The following is a 15,591-nucleotide window of genomic DNA, read 5'->3' as shown; positions in this document are numbered from 1 at the left end:
CCAATATTATTCAAACTTATCCGTATGGCATATTTGTACTAGGATAGAATGTGTAAATATATACCCGGCGTTCATTTCTTCTTACGAGGCCAAATCTGTTTATAACCATTTGTAATAAAATTCAAAGTTACATTTTTCATTTCGATTAACATATGCGAAGTGAAACAATATATTTTTTTTAATTTTTACTTCAGTTTGGTTTTGCATATCAGATGCTCGACTGTTATTTGAAAATTGGCTTACCAAGATAATTTTGCGCTCTTATCAGTTCGAGTAACAGGAGTTCCACTGTATTTGAATATATTGGGTGACAAACTATCTTGTACCATTGCCTTTTAGATCAATTTTATTCTTCAAAGATATTTTTACTCCCTTTCTCGTGCATAATTTTATCGTACTGTGGATTCATCCTCAGGTAATTAAGTGACGAAACATAAGCAATTAAATGAATTCAGTAGCGTGCAAACCAGTTTTTGTTTTACGTTGCATACTAAAATCATGAATGATTCAATGACGAGTACTAACAGGTTAATACATCGGTTTCTAAATAAAACGGTGATACGATGTCAGGCTTTCTGAGAAAACACGTATACCTACGTATACATAGATCGGCATATTTGTTTTTAATATGTATTCTTAAATACCGATTAATATTACGAAGATAAACTGATATGGCGTGTAAACGTTAGTTTCTTCCTGTACCATATGTATCTCTTGAGTCATAAAAGTTTGATAGTATTTTAAAAAAAAAGGTGCTCGATTATCATTCATTTGCCAATTATGGTACCCGTCGCTTCGGAATTCCCGGCATTCGCACAAGGTACAGTGAATTTTTTTGGCCAGTAAGCAATGACCCAGATAATTGCTGAAATCCGCCTATCGAACAATTCGTGGTCTGAATCATCGTTTCTCAAAGCCGCTGCCTTATTTGACTCATACGTCTTCAAACCGTAAAGAAATGTACATAATTTGCCTCACGGAAGGAACATTAGCAGGCTACGTAAGTGTTATTTTCATGCCTTTCGTGTTTCTTCTGCGATGTGCATAAATTCAATCATAGCACTGCATTTACGACTAAAAAAGTAACAATATAGTTGCAACGTAATCTTATTGTGCTGCGAAAACAAATATTGTTTGAGTACAAACTGACTACCCTTTCATTGGGACGGTCTGAGATCTTTATCGACGCGTGAAAATCGTGGAATATACTCCCACGAACACCAGAGAACGACCGCGCTTTCCTTTTAAGTCCTCCACTCGCAAACTAATTGTAAGTAGCGAAGTGAGTTCTGTCGTCTGATCGTGTTGGTCGAACCTTCGACACTGAAATGTCTCTCGTTTGGCCACGACATTTTCGAAAACGATCTCTTCAATCATAGTCGAATTGCGCTTGAAATCGAGCCGCGTGAAATTTGCAAATGGCACGAAACGACAACGTTGCCTTCGTTAATATTCTACTGCGGCCGTGTTGGATTTAAAAGCACCATTAAGTTAATTAGTGCCGAGTAATCTAGTAACGCGATAGCGGAGCCGTAAGAGTAACATCGTTACTTGAATTCTCTCTTAAACAGATGTTCGTAAGTTTTATTCAGGAGATTTCTAACTTGACCCGTTTTACTTGTCTAACTTCGGGGTTACGGTAATTTCGTTCGTTTTGTTGAAGTCGTTGGGTAGCGGCAGGCAAATTCTATTACAGAAGCATCTTAATTCTTATTATATCGATTATCCGTCCGTTGCGCGAGATAATTCGTAACCATCGAAGCGAAGGGTGATTTCACGCGACTCGCGATGACTCGCTGACAATCAGCCGCGTTCAATCGGTCTCCCCCTGATGGTGGGCCATTCGAAGGCAGGGCTTTGGATAACAGGTGCTTCACGACGAGCTTAGAGCCGTTCTCCTTTTATGTCTCCCTTAGGATCGAGGCGAGTCTCTTCTCCCGTTTCATCCGGTCGCTCCTAACTGTTCTCGATCTCCCGCTGTCGGTGGACTCTCATCCGTCAGATATAAGCACCGATCGAGCATTGTTTCCCTGCGCGTTCATCCCCCGAGCGTTGCCTTTCCCGATCGAAAAACGAAACCGTAGTCAGTGATTTAGTAGAATCGACAGGTAGAAAGATCATTTCAAGATCGATCTATGAAAAATTGACGCGAGAGGTACACTTGTTCGTCAGTTTGTTGGCTCAACGATTAGCGATGGTAGTCATATGTGGCGCCGGTGCAGTTGACACGTTTCCACGTGCGACAAAGCTGGTGTTAGCCAAGTTGCGTCAACAATTCGGTCGACCCTAAAGTTATCTCTTTGTATACGGAAACCGGTGTTCAGGTTCGAGTTAGATCTTCAACTTTGATTGCGATCTTACAGCCTTTACCAGTGCAAACGTTCGTCCAAGGGTAGCCGATGCTGTCGTTAAGTGGATACGATCATTTTTAATTACATCAGTGTCGTTAAGTATCTTGCTGCTAGTACATTAGCGTATCAACGTATCAGCTATTATCAAACGAATTGATGGTCGATAAATCGCGTCTTTTCGAGTGTTGATAATGACGTGCGATGTATCGATAACCTATCAAGCAATTGCTACTCTAATAGCCGTCTTATCAACTGTGCATAGTAGATATGTCCTCACACATGTTCGATCGTAGTTTATTATTGGCTAAAACGGTTGTATCTAGTCAATCGCGTCGCGGTGAAGATAAAGGGTGGGAATCAGACGCGCACCACACCCCTGACTGTCCCTCGAATACTGACCACAACTAATATGCACGTGCTTTCGTTAGCGAGACTCATAGGGTCAGAATCATTGCTCGCGTTCGTGTAGTTTGGTTGGGAAGTCCACGGAGCAAAGCTGAAGAAGAAGAAGAAGAAGGGAAGAGGACGCGTCTAATGTTTCCTTTCGAGCTAGAGCGTCTCGTGAGTCACGCGGGCCACGAATAAACGTTTCTGCTCTAGTAAAGATTTATAGTTCATTTGTAAAATCAATATTCATGCTCCAATCGTGGCTTGCGCAAGAATTCGCAAATAACTATACGATTCTTCGATCGTTTCGATCGACTTAACCGGTGCTCGTCCTTAAAAAACAGCGGGCACGGAATATCGTCACCAGGTTGCGGAAATTTCTCAGCTGAAGCCCACTCGCTTCCGCTTTTCAAATTGTTTACCCGCTCGAATCTTGGTGTATACATTGTTCCATCGTAAGACAATGGACGACCACAATATCCGGCGGTGTTCGGGATATCCAAAGCCGCAGGAAGTCCGGATTACATCGTTCGTTACGAGAAGCTTCGTAGGCGCTTATATTTAGGCCAGCCCGTGGAAGCTTTACGAGCGTTCGTCCTCGTTAAACTAATGCGAGGCGAACGCACCCGATTGCCATCACCGCTGTTACCGCTCCGCGCACGTATTAATTCCCGAAATAGAGCCTAACAGTGATATATACGTGTGTAATTGAGAAAATCGTAGGAATAGCGTCAGAATTCCAATGATTCATCCGGATGGACGTACATATTTCAGGAATTCTTATCTTTATTATCGGCGATCTTGACTCGATTAGTGCTTAATAGACTCTCTTCTCTGTATACTAATTTAATATCTAAAGAAAAGAAAGTCAGGAAACCACGATTTCGACGCGATATCTACGTTTCGATTACAACCGTACACCGAATGTCGTGTCAATAGGTCAGCGGCCAGTTCGAGAAGATCCATTGCGCTCCGCGTGTTTCGTACCAAGCTGTGCCATTATGGAGCGCCGGCGTCGTGTCTCTGCCGACCGATAGAATCTTTCTCTTTTCCAAGGAAAAATGGCACCGACTATCGGCACCCTGCGATTCCCACTTTCGTCTCACGAATCCGTCCTCGAGCTGTCCTAATCTCAACGGCAGAAACCAGAGTCACGGCATCGACATCACGATCATCGAACAGGGATCTTCACTTTCGCTGGCCCTTTCCGGTAATCGTATCGCCATCGGCGAACAGGTCCGCGTACAACCGTGGTAACCGTGCAAACGCGTTCGTCGTATCCAGAACACGAGGTTCGCCGTGATACAGGATGTTAGGTCATCGTGGCTCCGTTACGTGGGCGTTCGATCGCGGTCTCGCTTCGCTCCGATTGATACACCCTCGATCTCCTCGTTCGATCTATCGTCCCAGCTGTCCCCTCGCGAGTTCCTCAATGAAACTGACTTTCGTTATCCGCCGATTGGCCCTTTCGTGGAATACGAAGCCGCCCGCCGCCGACCTCCCGCCGCGTTTCTCATGCATACGAGAGAGGCGCCCGCCTCGCAATGCCGATCGAATCTAATCTGCGGCTGTATCAGTCCTCACGGACCGTCCGCGACGTTGCTCGCCCGTAATCTCGGTTATATCTAGGCCAAACCGTACCATTCTTACGGCCCTTCGAGCCGTTTGTTCGCGTGCGTGTAATAGGATTATTGTTGACGCAGGTCGGGACCGTTGAGCGTGGAATTGTGCGCCTCCCGGTTAAGATTGGGTCCGTATTCAAATGCAGAAATCGAGGCGGTCGTAGATGTTTCGAGTCGACGCCGGTTTTCGTTCCGCTTTATCTCGTTTCTATGGCCGAACATTTGAATATTACGAGCGTCGAATGGAAATAGAATGTTTTTTGTAATCGCGTTAGGTCCCGGTACAGATTCGACGGTTTTATTAATACGTATTTAAACGAGCTTAGATGATTAACAGGAAGTTCAGGTCGATAGCGGCGAGTGTGATGCGAGAGGAGAATCTTCGATGAAGATATGCTTTCGCGATTTCATAATGTCTTGCCAAATCTTTCGTCACTGTCATTCGCAACCATCGATGGTGTTTTGCGAATTTTGCCCCTGCCACTATTGTACCGAAATTTACACGTTTCTCTTTTCGCTGTTTTAGAACCATTGTGCTATTAAACGTAGACACGTTCGTGTTTGTGTCTTACATATTCGCCAGTACAAGCACTCCTACGCAAACAATGATAAAGGGAAAAGCAATCACAGAGTGTACATTGAACCATCTCCGGCCCACGTTCGAACTGGCGTTTCCCAATCGCGAGATCGGACTCGAAAACAAGTTGGTAACCGCGCCAATCGCTTGTCGCTCGAAAATTACAGCAATATCCTAGGAGGCCAACGAATGGTAATTTTAAACGTGACGAACAGGTTGCAGGCACGTAGCGATCGCGTACGTTCCTCGACGCGATGCCACCACGAAATCTGTACGCGCACACATACGCTCGCGTATCCGTTTCAACCTCTCGAACTATGAGTCAGACCAGCGTCGTTCTCCTTTCATTTTTCATCGACGACACGCGACTTAATTTCCCACCTACTCGAAAGAGAGAAAAGGGCAGGAAGGAAAGGAGGGCAGCGGATACTGATCGAGGCATGACGCTACTCGATGACTCGTTCCTTTTCTAAGGATTTGATTACTCGCGCCGAAACCGATGAGTCGAAACCCACAGACGCTAAATATAAGAGTTATTTCATGAAAGGAAGGAACTTAAACTAAGGTTCTCGAAGATCCCAAGGGATTACGCATCTGCGTTCTCACAGTTTAACGTGCTGTTCGTCATGCATCCTGCTTGCGTGCTCTTGTTACTTTTTATATCAGGAAATCACCGAATAACGAATTCTAATACTGATTATCAGCGAGCGGCAGATAACGCCTCGCTCTCGTCCATTCTTCTTGTTCTTCGACCGAATTATTAGACGAGTCGAATTAATTATTCCTCCGCTGGCCGGAGATAGCACGGAAATTGACAGACGTTTCTACGAAACGAAACTAGTTTCCCCTTTGTCTGTGAAATTTCTATTATGCACTGGCCACACATTTCACCGAGAATTCCGGGAAACATGCGACTCTTTATCGGAACCCGCTTCCACGCGATAAAACCTTGCACACGGTTTGCGGATCGCCGTTCATTCGCGATTCTATGAGCGCAGAACGTTCCACGGTATCTTCGCGTTTTCTCTTCCTGTTTATGCCGCTCCCGGCGCGTATATTTGGTAAACGAAATTATCATTAATGAAGTGGTATCGTAATTGAGGAAGGAGGCTGATAAGTGTCAGATTTTTAAGGTTCGCGCGTGCTTTTATCAGTGGCCAGATTAGTTAATTGACTTTGCCACAGGGTGCCCGCGAATTCTCGATTCGTTCTCGTGGTACTGACTTCGACGATTTTAAACCAACCTCCCAAAGGAATGGGGAACGCGCCTGGTTTTCTAACACGGTTCTCACGGTGGTGTTCTTCGTAAAATCTTCCGTTCGACGAGCATTCATCGCGTGGTTCCACGCTCGTTTGAAACCGGTGACTACGAACCGTGTCGATGGAAGAGGAAACGAGGATTCAATTTTCTTGTTTCCGGTCGGCGGAACGCAACAAAAGTCAGGGTGGATTGCCGTTTATCGGCGCGCTTTCCGCTTTTAAGTAATTGCCTTGTAACGTATCGAACTTTCTACCTTTCTTTTGCCGTTCGATACTCGTATCTTTCCTCCTTCGAAATCCTTCGAAGAACATCTATCAACATCTCGAAACCCTCCTTCCATTCGAATCCCCACTCGAGGCGCCTTGTTAGCGCTCTAAAAACGTATCGAAAGAAGCCTGGCCAGTTTCAATTTCGAATCACCCGTTGAAATCGAATTCACGGGCTTCCGAGACTCCCTCCCGAGCTGGTCTCGTAAGAATTTTCTGGCACGAGCTGGCGCCTACCGCGCGAACTCTCGCGTCTCGTTCAACGCGGTAAAAGCATGATATACGGTGATCGTGCACGGTGAAATGGTACCCGAGTGCAGTGTAAACGAAGATTTAAACGGTAGCCGCGGACGATCGTGAGCACCGTGATCTATCAGTCGAGTTAACCGCGAGGATCCACCTAAGACGCCGCGTTATTCATCGCTTTCCACCCTTTCGCCAGCCCACCTCGAACCCTCCGCATACCTGGCACACCTCTCGGTCAATTATCGACGAATCGATACACGTAAATCGTCTTTAGACCCCTTCCCATTTGGAATCATCGAATCGTTGATCCGTACAGGTTTCCATCGTGAAATGGCGCGTACATCACGTTCGCTAATCGGCGGGGGTCGAGTTTGTGCCTCACCCGAGACAGCAATCGTTCGTAGCGGACGCGATAGCCTTCGTTACTACCGTGTGTAACGGCAGCGATGAATCGGCGAAACGTAGAGAAAGGAAGGCGGTGCGTGCGAGCTTCCCCGGGGAAAAGGGACGAAAAAGAGGAGAGAGAGAGAGAGAGAAAGGTAGGGCGAAGAAGCGGAGGAATCGAGATAATGAGGATCGCGTGAGGCACGTGCCCGAAGCTCTGGCCGTGTCATTATCCAGGGAAGAACCGACAGCCTCGGGCCCATTACCTTTACCTGGCAGCATGCAAACACGTGTGTGAAACGGTCTTACACACGTGTGCGACACGTTTGCGCCCCGGCTGCGGGGCCAGCTGGAGCAGCCGGTGAAAATAAGGGGAAAAAAGGAAAGTTTCGCGAATGAATTACTGCATTGCCCTTGGCTGCCTGTTTAATGCGCATCGTGCGCTGCTTTTGACGTGGCCAAAGACGTATGGATTTTTTTAATAAAATTCCCGAACTTGTATATGGTAATGCTCGATTTCAAAGAACGACCTCGCGCAGTTGATTCTCCGCGATTGATCGGCGTCAGCTGATGCTAGGTAATTATTCATCGGGACACTCGGCTAAACGTGACCTAACAGATGATCGCGAGTGTGTGTTTACGCGATTTTTACGTCACGTCCGTATCGCGGCTTGTTCCTCGGTGACGTGAGTGACGTAATGACTCGTACGTGAAAGTCATTAAGCATCTGCAACGTGAGAGTGCAATTGAAACGGCTCGTTAAGTGATTTAGAAGCCCATTTCCGACCACCTTAGAGCCGCGGTGCCATTAAATCCTGCCGCCATTTCTTGCCGTTTTTTTACACGGTCCCGCATAATGAATGAATCGATCAGGGTTAATCGATTAGACCGCACCAGTGCAACTGGTAGCGCACAAATGTATACGCGTTTTTGTCAGCTTGAAATTTCATTCAAGGAGCATAAGTAGCTACACGCGCGCTGTACAAAATTATAATTAATAATTAACACTCGCATTTGTCACGTTTTGACCGCGAAACGTCGAACGTACGTGGAGAACGCGGCGAACGGTGGAATTATGGGGTGGCGTCCGTTTTGGTCGCCTATGTAACCATTGCGCGCGCGCGTTCATGCGCCAAGGGTGCTTCGTCGCGGTTTTTATATCAATTCTGTGGATCACTGACACGGGGGCCGTCGACGTAACACGAATTGACAGCGAGTATCGCGTGTCGGTATCACGTAGTGCGCTACCAAGTGATTCATGATACGGTTGAAATCACTATTGCGGGCTACGTGTGTCGACACGGGAATATCCGAGTCGTACGTGTCACGTGCAATAAACATTGTGAATAGAATCACCGTGTAGGTGTGCCCGGTACTATTTCTATCGCGGTGCCTGCCATACTGGCGCTTGAAATTTAAAACAATGAGATTGCTCGCTGGATGCCTGTAACGATATATCGTTCCGTTTCGCGGCTTGCGATTGATGGTGCTCATCTGGTATAACGATGTACCTTGGAACTTCAAGTAGAAATTGTAAGAAGACGGCAAAAACTCAGTAATTTCAAGCTTGTGGCTTTCTCTAAAAAAAATAAAAGAAACCGTTTCTGAATGTCTTCTGATTATGAGACCGATAAATACCACCCAGCTACCGATCATTACCATCGTTCTTCGAACAGTCGAACAGGCTGTGTTCGTTTTCTGAAACGAAGCGAGCCCCGCGGAGCCAGAAACAGGAGAGCTGTCAAAATTCCCCATCCGTTGATATACTGCACTCGACAGCCAGGAAAACCGGGTTCCCCGGATTTCCAGACGTCCGAGCCAAGTACAAGGGCCAGCCTGTCATTGGTAGCTGGTGGCCTGTCCGTTTCGTTTCTCTTCCGTTCCGTGAATTCTACCGGTTCCGCTGTCCACCATATGGCACGGGGATGCTCACCTACGTCGCTGCCCGACAGAATTGCATTGTTATCCGACGGGCCCCGTTCGACACATGTTTCCTCTTCCGAGTGCAGCTAAGCGAGTGTCGCGAATGAGAATAGCGTCGCCTCGAAGGCCGGGAAAACCGTTCTTACGGGCAGCCCCGCGACGATTTATTGTTCCACTCCCTCCGAGTGTACCCTCATTACTAACTGATTAGGCGACGGCTCGCTCCGCGGGTGAGACTCGTTTTTCCTTCAGCTTTTTTTATGTTTACGCAGCTGAACAGGGGGAATCGATATAACGCGTTCGGAGCGCATTACGGGCGGGCGGGCCGGGTTTATTGGAGCAGAAGTCGGAGAAAAGGGACGACGTGATTAAGGCCGGGGAAATTGGAAAGTGTGAACAAGTGGAAGCGGCGCGAGGGAACGGAATTTTAGAAGGCGCGCTCGGGAGACTTGAAGAAGGAAATAAAGATGGTACGTCGATGATCACGGTTTTATTTTTAGCTACGCGCTCGACTTCCTGATTAATAACGCGGATATGAAAGAAATGCACTGTTTCTGGACAGGCTGCCCACAATCGTTTCTTTGAAATCAATAATAAACCATAGAGGGTTCGTTCGTTTAATTGGTAGAGCGGCTGATAAAGCAGACAAATAAGACCAGAGAGATGTCGTACGCATGCAACTGCAGTTGCATTGTTCGTGCCCCGTACGTGGAAGTGGGTCGTTGCATTGTAACCTCAGATAAAATGATTCTGATTAATTTGTTCTTTCATTAATGCGATTAAGATCGACCGATTAATCTGCTGGTCCAGACAGGCAGTTCCTGTTCGCGATCGATCTGGCTGCGTACTTGCTGTAAATCTCACTCCGTGTAGGTATGTGCATGCGCACAGTTTAGAGAACATCAATTATTAGTCGTGAAAGTTAAAAAAACGAGTATATTCTCACTTCTGAAACGGATCGCGTATCTTAGAAACACTCGTACCAGGGAACTCTCGACTGTTTACGATGCTGATATCTCTTATTAGCATGCGGTTGACGTAATTGAGCAAACGCAGTCGTTCGATAAGAATGATGCCGGAGAAATGTACGAATTCGCATGAGAGGCTTGAAACCGCGACCAACGCGAAGTAACGAACGTTCGTCCGACGAGTTTTGCCAAATCTGGCGTCCACATGGACGTCCTCTGACCATTCTCGCCTCTCCGGGTTATCTGGTCTAGTCGTTTGAACACGTACAGGTTGTTGAGGACGAAAGTCACCAAGTCTACTGTACGGTGTACGTGATTTTCTTCAACTTCTCTCATCGATACGGAAATGAACTCTAATTCCAACTAAGCTTCCTTAGAATTCACTATTCCTAATAGTCCGATTCAGTGTAAAAGAAGAAATAACGTCGACTGTAAATTCACGTTAGAAGAAGGCACGGTTAATCTTGAACGCTAATCGAACCTATTGGGTGGCCTTGAATTCATTCAAAGACACGCGCTTCGCCTCGCATGCCTCCGCTATCACCAGATGCAAATTATGCTCGGGGAATATTCAATTGGTTCTATAATTGCTCGTGACCGAGATAGAGCTACGAGCTTATTGATCGTAGAAAAGAAAATCTTTTTTTCTCAGTGAAATTCGACGGTTAGAAACACCGAAGATACGGCTCAACGTGTGGTCAGCCTGATAACTGTGCGTACGCGCGAAAGGACTTAGGTCAAAGGGTTTCGATAGTCACGTTTGGAATTGTTCTTCTTGCCGCATGTCAAAGGGAATATTAAAATTCAGACTGGACGTTGACATTTCCTGTCGATACCATCGAAAAATTAACCAGAAAACGTCCCTCTCCGGCAATTGTCCTCTTTGTCGGCCGTTAATTAGAATACAAACCGCGCGTGGCGATGCGACCAGATAATTTCGGTACGACTTATGCGGGTTTAACAGGTGAATATGTAATTAGCCACCTGTCGAAATTTATTCCACGCTGTCGGCTTTTAAGGTTCCGTCTTTTAAAATGTAGTTAACGTAAATCATCCATATTTAACATATCTGATGCTATTCGTGAAATAATTGATACAAACAAATAATTATAATTCGACGATGGATAGCTATACATTTATACAAAAAAAACTAAGTAAGAAGAAGCAATGTTAAATCCATCGATGTCCACGTGAATCGATTGTCTACAGTTTAAGTGCGCGCCGCGTGCGCAGATCGAAGGAGACGCTGCTTTTTGTTACAGCTGTTGAAAATTCATAAATCCACATTTCGATCGGGTGACCGTAAAGTCAAGTAACCTGTCACACGCTATTTCCCTTCGAGTGATCGAAGCTTCGCTCACAGTGAAAGCCGCGTCTATGAGGAGGTGCTCCTTATAAAGTAGCGGAGCACCGACGTCGGTACGCCTCCGTTCGACTTGCATCATCGACTGATCGTGCGTCGAGACGCGCGTTGCCTGTCCCTTTAAATTCCTGTTGCACAACAGAAGCGATCTACGGATATTCGAGCAGAAAAACTTGTGCGAATCATTCGTCTAAATCGCGTTGGAAGAATTGGGGTGTCGCGAGGGGTGTTCAACCCCTCCATGCGTCACGCTTCACGCTTTCTTCTTAGAATTAATGTAGCAAAATTATGCGATTGGTCATATTAATTGCTCTTCATCTTTAATTTTATAATTCTACGTTTTTTACGTTACTTAGTACTGTTTGTATCTAGTGATATAGAAAGTGTGCAGCCATGATAATTTTTTTCCTGTTCACAGGGAAAGTTGAAACCAGACTTATCTCGAATCGTGTTTGTTGCCACATTACGTGGTAAGGAGGAGATAAAACGGTATCTTAGTTTACAGTTTCGTGATGTCGAATTCCGAATTGTATTACAAATAGTAATTAAGATCGTGGAGCATTTCGAGGGAATAAATGATCGACTCGCTCCGTTCCGGGGCAGATATTCGTTGAAAATTTATTGGTAACTACAATTCGAAGAATTCATAAATGTTGTTAGATGAAAAAGTTCGATGCAACTCTGGGAACGTTGAATATTGTAATTTTCCATCGCTAATCGCGTCACGTTTCATTGGACAGTCATTTTATTACAGTTCGTTAGAATCCCGTCGAGATATGCACGTTGGCTTGGAGAAGAAATTTCGCAATAACCCGACACAGCTGTTTTAACGGAATTTCGTTATGCTCAGCGATAATGCATCCGAGTTGCATGTGCATATCGTCGCGGAAGGCGTATTCTACCTGGTTTTAAATTTCCTAGCACGCACAAGCTCATTACCATCTGCACGTTCCCCCGGGAATATGCCGAGTTCGCTGAACTCGATGCCTTAATCGAGGGTTTCGTTCCAAAAATCGGACGGCGGCTCGTTCACGGCCGCGTTCGATGCTCGTCGTCGTTCGAAGCCGCTCGAAACGAACGGCGATTTACGGCTGGACGACTCTCCGATGGTTTCGTTCGCTTGATATTCCGTTCCAGTCCCGGTATTCCCCAAACTTTTCAATTCCAAATGAGGAAATTAGAAACGTAGAAAAGGATTTTTCTTAGAACAAGCGCGCCTCTTCGAGGCAGATCTCCGCGCGATACCGAGTGAAATTCATCACGAGAAAGGGACACGATGAGATTTTACGTGCCCCGTCTGGTTATATATAATACTTTCCGTGGTCGTATAGAAGGCACTTCCCTTTGTAGGGACTTAAAGTGTTACGTGATTTCCGGCTTGAAATACCGAGACTGCATTACAATCGTTATTCTTTATGCGCGTACACGCGTTTCTCCTTGATTTTAATATCTGTCGCGACGGAAGTTGGCGAATTAAGCGTAATTCCATTTCTCTGTTCCCTTCGATTTTCACGCATCGGAATTATTTACTTCGTTCGCAGGGACTCGATCTCGTGATACGTTAAAGTCCAGTAAATACGCGATAGAAGGGAGCGAATAGGTGATTTGTTATGCTCGATCTGCAACCTTGGATCCACTCGATTATTTCTAGCGGAGGTTGTGGAACTTCATTCTTCTATACGACGCCCACGGTTTAGCATTGAAATACATACAGCGGAATCTCTATTATTCGAATATTATCGTTCGGATATTTTGCTGGCAGAGCTGGGTCGTGCCGTTTATTAAAACGCACTGCGCGCAATACCGTTCTACCGTGGCCTCTCTGGTATTTAAACGACGACGGGTGGTAAAAAAATCGAAATGAAAAATGGCCAACGTAGCGATCGACGCGCTCGCTTTCATCTCGGGATCATTCTTACACCGCGAGTGGCTACCGCGGGCAGAGGCGACTGCCAGTCGCATAAATCGCCGCGAAACGCAGAACACAGAGGGACGCGCGTCTTTTTTCGCGCATCGCGCGCAATCAGCATGGACGAACACCTGAATGGGCCAATAAATAAATCCATCCGCGGCCCTATCGGGCCAGGAGACGGCGAGGCAGCGTAAAAATGGCGCGTATCGCGTTGAAAAATCGCGCGCGCATGAATTAGAGAGCGGACGAATATACCGGCGTCCCTTTGGCGTCGCGGCACGCGAGGCCGTCGCGTCGTATTGACTTATATCGCGACGCGACAGACGCCGCGTTTGTAATCGCCGTATTTGGCAAAATCGGACGGCTCCATTCGTGGACAACGGGGGCCCACTGCGTCCGTGGGATCTCGGGTTTCGATCTCTGAAAACACGGCGAATCAGCGCGATCGCGACAAATTTATACGTGTCGCGCTCGAAACCTGGACGTAGAAGAATGGCGGGGAATCGGCTGGAAATGTGTGCCAGGGAAACCCGTATGAAAGCTATTTTTGCGGCTAATTTCGAAACCCACTCCTGTCGCTTTATCAGAAAATGCTTTAGAAAACTAATGTCGCGCTAGAAAAAAGTATTGATCTCAATGCAGTTGAAAAATGTACAAATTACATCGTAAATTACGTATCCCTAGAAATAACGATTATGTATCTCTACGGTTGAACTCGTCACAGCTAATCGCCGTCCTTGCGTACTGTACGCGAGCAACATCTCCCACGTAAAAAAAAACAACAATCTTTCAGTTCGCTTATGTAATTCACTTTTTTTGCCGTTCCACGAATACTTTCAAACGCAAATCGCAGACAGACATCAGGGGAATAAGAAAACGGAGTCTCGAAAATATCTGAGATTATGCTCGGCTTGGAAAACGTGACCGGCATGAACGAATAGTTGCTCGTAATTTGTTACACGCGTGTTTCTTGCCCAGGATTGTTGCCTCGACGCGAGGGGTTGATAGATTTATTTATCGATTCGTCGATATGTTCGTAGACGTTGATTGCCGCGAGGGATCGAATGTTTTCATAGGTCAACCCGTCCGTTGTTGATTTATTCGATTTATCGGCTCGACCAAGTAAATGCCTCCTGTGCTCCCATTGCTATTTTTTCCCAGCTCGTTATTGAAATTCCGATCGATTTAAGTCGTACGCGGCGTCGCGACGTTCTTGAATCGTCTGCGGCTCCGAGCTCGTTAGAATTACTACGTCAGGTACCGTGTTATCATAACGTCAATCGCGTGTTTGACTTTTCACGCTGTTTTCTCGGCTACGAGTCGGTTGCGTCAATTTTTTTTACGCCGGGGTCGGATTAGATTAATACTGGATATTATGTTTCCAATTATATTTCTTGCCTCGAGTTTCTTCCGTGGAAATATGTTATTTTATTCCTCTACGAATGGTTCTGCTTATTAGAATTGAAATTAATGATATTCGAAAGCAATAATGTTTCTTCGAAATGTATTCAACGATACGCTCGCGAATTTTTATGAAAATTCGTGAACAAACTGCGCTCTGGAAACGTTTCAGGCTAATTTAGAAGACGCTAAACCACTGCACCTGCACGTCGGCCGGTGCAGCTGCAACTGCCTTCATTAGCACGTACCAAGGTTGCAGTGTCCAATAAATTTCGAATGGACGAACATGTTCGAAACGCTGTCGCGCGAATTAATGCGACATTTTTGTCGCAAGTTCGCCGGTCAAAATATGACGTGGAACCGAAAACTCGAACGGAAAATGCCCGCGCGTAACAGCCTTGTTTTTCAAGGAGCTCTAGTCGCTCGTGAAACTTTCATCGTACGATCTCGGATACGCGGCTGTCAGGTTTTTTTTTTTGCCCGAGCTTGTCATTTTTATCGCCGCCCGTATAAAGCCGGAGCCGAGCCGCGATCGAGCGAAAAAAGAATCTAAATTGTTTTCCAAACCGAACCGACATTGTGTAAATCAACGCGTTTCAACTTTCCCTCGATGTCAGGTTGCTTGTCCTCGGTTAACCTGCCTCTCGCGATCGACCATCTTTGCCGCCTACTGTTACGGCCATCCACGGGATTGGCACGCCTAAATGTTCTCACGTCGAGTCCTGTTCGCGGCGATTGATAACGGTACCGTTTCAGAGGAAGTCGAGGAAACAACAATGGGCTAGGCGTCGCGATATTTGCGCAGCCGTACGAGCAAACAAATGAGTACAGAGCAATCGGATGAGTCGATCGATACGTTGGGGAAGGTACGGAGAAAAGAAATATTCCCGATGAAAAGAAAAGTGAATAAAAAAAAAAAAAAAAAATGTA

The 15,591-nt window shown here is 46.0% G+C and overlaps 1 protein-coding gene across 1 annotated transcript in view; it reads left to right on the top strand.

Moving 5' to 3' along the window:
* Positions 1-15,591, top strand: part of If (integrin subunit alpha inflated) — a 60,436-nt gene that overhangs the window by 899 nt on the left and 43,946 nt on the right. The window lies entirely within an intron of this gene.

This window comes from Xylocopa sonorina, chromosome 1 (genome assembly GCF_050948175.1).
Source record: "Xylocopa sonorina isolate GNS202 chromosome 1, iyXylSono1_principal, whole genome shotgun sequence".
Taxonomy (NCBI): Eukaryota; Metazoa; Arthropoda; class Insecta; order Hymenoptera; family Apidae; genus Xylocopa; species Xylocopa sonorina.
This window is presented reverse-complemented; position numbering and strand designations above follow the sequence as displayed.